Below are 6,016 nucleotides of genomic sequence, written 5' to 3'. Positions count from 1 at the left end.
AAAAAAAACCCTACCAAACACAACAAAAAACCTAGCAGGGAGAACAGACAACCAACACCTAAACTAAAAAACCAACATGTAGAAAAAAAATATTAAAAAAATGTAGGTCCACCAAAACACAAAACATCTCTCGCGCACAGGCACCAAGTGATGGCCTACTACTTGGGGGTATCCTTGTCCTGCCAATCTTGACACAAACTAAGCACTTTATCTGAAAAAATAATTTTTTCACTTGAACTAATCCCAGAACCATTTAGGAGAGCAACGCAGAGTCACGGCTAGCCTTAATCATCAATGCAATGGGGCCGGATCCCATGGGAAAGGAATCCATGTGCCATCACTCTTTCACCCTTGTCATTTCTATCTCATCATGGATAGCCTATAGGGAGGCATTGTCCTTGCTAGCCACATCTCTGCAAGCATAGTTGACCTCCTCAATTTTGTTTTTAAGGCCCCCCTAGGTTTTGTTGACCTCTTCAAGCTCATGCTTGCTACCCGGATTCTTTATCGTAGAGTCCGTGTCAGTAAAATTTCCACCCACCATTTCCCACTACCCCATAATGCCCATAAGATCATTACCAATTTTCCAAACTCTATCCCCATCCAACTCATCAACCCATGTGTTGTCCCTAGCGTCAACCTTGGCTGTCGCCTCAAGCCCATTGTTCTTATTCATGGCCACATTCATTTGCACGAAGAGACATTCAATCAACTCTTCCTAAATTTGAGCGTCCTCATACAGGTGCTTCACAATTTTTTCTACAGTTCAAGTGGTGCTCTTAAGGTTGGAATTACTAAGGAAGGTTTAAGGGGGAGGACTAGGGTTTCCTTCAATATTAGCAAGGGACGAATCCGCCCTTAAGCTATCCGAGGAGCCTAAATCCTCCGAGGATAGAGACTTAAAGCAAGAATGAACAATCCCATTAACCACATCTTGTTGTATCTGAAACTGGACACCCACATCTTGGTAGTAACAATGCCCCTAAATTTGGCTATTATAGCAGGGTTTTTACTATTGGGAAACTTAGAACTAGAGTGAGGCATAATCTACTCTACAAAATTAGACGGGGTAACAATAAGGTAAATATTCAGATTCGGATCAGAGGTAGACCCGTCCGCAATGGAAGGGACCCCAATAGAGGGGGATAAAGGCAAGTAGAAACTATACACACTCCATATACGACCATCGTGGAGAGGGGGTTTGCCCTTTTTCATGGATTTACAAATAGATTGAGAAAAATAGGACATAATCCAAAAGGGGAAATTCATTCATACCCAATACTAGAGATGATAGTATCGGAAAAGTCTACATATGGAAGCTTCTTTTCTTACCGTCCAAGGTGAAGTAATTCATTACCATCAAAGCCACATCCTTCCTAATGTAGAGGAGATCGTCCCTGTTGTAGCCACTTTGTTGCTTGGAAACTCCCTCTCTTCGTTCAAAAAGCTAATCAAAGTCATTCTCGTAATTCCCTTTGGGATTCTTTGGGAAGGACACATCATCAAGGTCCAACCTTGTCACCTTCCTAGAAGTCCTTGTCAAAACCACAAAAGTAACACTGCCATTGTTCACGTTCCTATTGTCCCAAGCATTAACAAAATTAGGAGAGAGCTTAGACTCATGGCTAGTCATCCATTCAACATAGTTATATAGGTTCCCTTTAATCACCCTGTCCCACGCCTCCTCACTATTTTTGAATTTGGAGCAATTGTCAGGTTCAGTCTAAATCAAATAGCCACCCATAGTTGCAAGATATAAAACCAAGTTGAGGAACTGGCAAGCTTGGGGAATATAGTGGTAGGTAGTACCATCAATGATTTTTAAATCTCACCAACTTAACCAACAAGGAAAGGAAATGGCAAGGTGGAAAAGTTCAAAAAATCCAACTTTGAGATTATGCATCATTAATTGATGAGTCCTTCAAGATCATGGCACGAGCCTCCACCGGTATTTCGTGCAAGTGGATGCATATTTTAAAATTATTAACATGCACGCCCATCCCCTACAACTTATCTTCCACACAGTTGCCTTCCCATCTCATGTCACAAAACCTGACGTCTCCCAGAAAGGAAGGAGCTCGTGACACTTGGCAATGAGAGAATTAATTTTCCAATCCGGTTTTGTTTCCTTTCTAAGCATCGTGATGGTATTTCTTAAGTCACCTTCAATAATGGCACACTTAAGTCCCTTTTTCCTGGCCATGATCAACCCATAATAAACAACTGCCACTTTAGCCATATTGTTGCAACTCAATTTTTGAAGTGTTTGTGGAATTGTAGATCCCTATAGGTGGTTTGTTATTATGGTAGATTCCTATATCTCTTTTTTACGAAAAAACCAACGAAACGTGAGTCATGTGAGACACAAACAACACTTTATCACGAAAACGTAAAGTATTAAAATTTGGGGTTATTAAAAAATAATTATTTGGCAGCATTTAAAACATATATAGAAGGCCCAAACCTATATGAGTGGCGGGAACAACAATAATGGGGAGAAATATTTCGAGATGAGAATGTTAAGAAAACAGAAAAAAATTAAGCTTACAGCAGATTAAACAGAAAATACAAATTGCATAGAGATAACGAATCACATAATGAAGAAGTTGAGGGATAAACAGAGCTCATCTTTTGTACTTTCCGTGAATGACCATTCCAATGGCCATCGTGTTGGAATAAACATCTGAACTTCTTTCTTCCATTCCAGTCACACCTTATGCTAGAACTTTTGTGTAGAGCTTTTAATAAAAAAACATTTCAGGGTGTTGGTGAGCCACACAGCTAATTAGTGTAGCAGCAAACAACGCAATTCATGCCATGTCGCTCTATCTTCTTTTCAGCTAAATGATAACTTTATGTTCTCAAAACATTAATTACGTTGAATAATTAGAGATTGACCAGCCAATATTGTAAGGTTTATGTTCATACCAAAAGTGCTTGGAGTGGATGCATAAATGTCCCTTACAGCACTTAGTTGGGCCTCTTCAAAGAATTATGTCTTATTATTGCATTATTCAGTGACAACATTGTACATGGGACTGGTTTGTATCGTCGTTGCATTGAATGTGTGACATGATTCTTCCATTTATAATGCTCCTTACAAGCTACTCATGGCATAGATGTTACTATTGTATTTAAAATCATTTTAATAGTTGATCAGCCTATCTTGTTCGATTAATTGAAATGAATTATTGTTTGACTTTAGTAATGCTTAGATTTTACTCTATCTCATTTATTTTTATAATATTAAATTTTTAATTTTATGGAATCAAAATTAATGAGGATTAAAATTAAGATGAGGCATAATTAGGTAGAATAAAGATTAAGATCAAAGTTGAAAATAGTTCAAATATATTTATAATCTTTTTAGATAATTATAATAAAAAATTATATTTAAGAATAAATTTATTGTTATAATTATAGTTAGAGAGATTAAGTTGGAATCACAATTATATTATATTTTTAATTAAGATATGATTATAAAAATAATTAATTAGAAAGCATTAAATTAATTTAAGAGGGATTTTTTTTTATAACTAAAATTATATAATCTTATTTTAACTATATAATGATTCAATTTAGGATTGAAAATATATAAAATACAATACATATAATATTTATTATTAATCAAAATTTTAAAAAACTATAAACTAGCTTTAAATATTTCAATTAATCATATTATAACTCACCAACTTAACCAACAAGGAAAGTAAATGGCAAGGTGGAAAATTTCAAAAAATCCAACTTTGAGATTATGCATCATTAATTGATGAGTCCTTCAAGATCGTGGGACGAGCGTCCACCGATATTTCATGCAAGTGGATGCATATTTTAAAATTATTAACATGCATGCCCATCCCCACCAACTTATCTTCCACACAGTTGCCTTCCCATCTCATGCCACAAAACCTGACGTCTCCTAGAAAGGGAAGGAGCTCGTGACACTTGGCAATGAGAGAATTAATTTTCTAATCCGGTTTTGTTTCCTTCCTAAGCATCGTGATGGTATTTCTTAAGTCACCTTCAATAGTGGCACACTTAAGTCCCTTTTTCCTGGCCATGATCAACCCATAATAAACAACTGCCACTTTAGCCATATTGTTGCATTGTTTGTGGAATTGTAGATCCCTATAGGTGGTTTTTTATTATGGTAGATTCCTATATCTCTTTTTTCCCAAAAATCCAACGAAACGTGAGTCATGTGAGACACAAACAACACTTTATCATGAAAACGTAAAGTATTAAAAATTGGGGTTATTAAAAAATAATTATTTGACAGCATTCAAAACATATATAGAAGGCCCAAACCTATACGAGTGAGATACACAAATGGCCATAAACATATATAATTTCAAGAAAAGGGCAAGCTAAGAGTGTCAAATTAAAATAGATTTTTTAATATTTCTTGCTTCCCAAAAACCAACGAAATCTAAGCCATGTGAGACCAAAAAAATGATTTTTCATGAAAGTATAAAGTATTAAAAATTGAGGTTACTCTCCCCAACCTGATCGACGAGAGACTTTTCCCTAGAAATTTTTGTTCATCGAATTTGAGAAGACACAGACCCATCAGTATCTTTACTGAGTAAGCTTTTCTTTTGAGAAGGTGATTAATGACATAAAAGACATCTGAGATCTTATCCGCTACAACTGGGGATATTATTTCTGAAGACAAACCTAATTCTCCTTCAAAATATTTACGATTACCATTTTCCAAATTAATTTTCATGGCGTCAACAACTTTGTGTGAAGGTTAAGGCAGTGCATTTAACATTTATTCCTTAAAAGTACAACAATGAGTGCCACCAGGTGATAAGTGCTACCAACAGAAAGGTGGATGCCATCTACAATCCTCCTATATGAACATTGTTGACATCATCTATGAAAGCATGGGATAATGGAATGAAGAGCTAAATCCAACAAATATGCAAAAACAAGAAAGCTAGATAATAATTAATTTGACATGTCCCGAGCCAAAGCCAAAGCTAGGTTGATTTCCTCATTAGCTTCAATATGATTGAAGAAAATATAACCTTCAAGAAGTCTACAACCCTTATTCACCAAGGCATCTACCACGGTTTTGACTTCTCTAAAACAATGTGATATAGTTTATGCTTCAAACACTAGTAATAAACTCCAGGACTCGTACTTAATACACCTAATTTTCCAGCTTGGAGCATCTAGCTTTTTAAGTGCAGAGATCATATACATAAAGTCCCCCTCTATGTTAAGATTCCTAACTCTTTATTTGATTGCCAATCTTCTCCCAAACACTAAAGCAAGAGCCTTCGCCCCGTTGTTAACATTATTTTGGGTTTCTTAAATGTGTAGAAAATTTGTATCTCTTAAGCTACCTCGGAAGTCAATTCTAATAGGGGGTAAATTGAGAAAATTAAGGTTGTTAGGCAATTTTTGATATCCCAACCAATGTGCCTTTGGTTGCATTTAGGACACTTGAGGTAAAGGTTAAAAGGGGTGTTTTAATTTTTTTGAGGGGTCGGATGGATGGTTTGTTACAAAGTGAAGGAAGAAAGAAGGATAAAAAGAGGGTTGCATATCTTTTTTATAGCTACGTAGCACACTCTTAGAGGTAAACCCTATTAATTTTATTTTGTTGATCTTCAATTTGTTAGTGTTATTAACAATCGCGTGGCTATTCAAAATTAATCTAAATACAAGTACTTAATTCTACAATGTTCCAACAACTAAATATATATTCAAATTCGATGAACATCATATATATATATATATTTGGATCAAAATTTCATGATAGTTTACTAGTGTATACATATAGAGAACTTCTTGTAATTAAGAAATTTTTTGTATTACTATATTGTGAAATTAGGAGAAGCTACAAAATAATTTCATTTATCCTAAAGACTAAAATAGGCATCATTAATCATGTTTATATCAATTTACTCGACTTCAAATGCTAAAGACAAAAATATATAGTGCACATGATTCATCTTAATAGGAATACATGGCATCAAGGTAATTTTTAAGGAAACACGTAACT

The sequence above is a fragment of the Cryptomeria japonica genome, unplaced genomic scaffold (assembly GCF_030272615.1).
Source record: "Cryptomeria japonica unplaced genomic scaffold, Sugi_1.0 HiC_scaffold_135, whole genome shotgun sequence".
Lineage (NCBI taxonomy): Eukaryota > Viridiplantae > Streptophyta > Pinopsida > Cupressales > Cupressaceae > Cryptomeria > Cryptomeria japonica.
The sequence above is the reverse complement of the archived record's forward strand: the minus strand, read 5'-3'. Positions refer to the sequence as shown.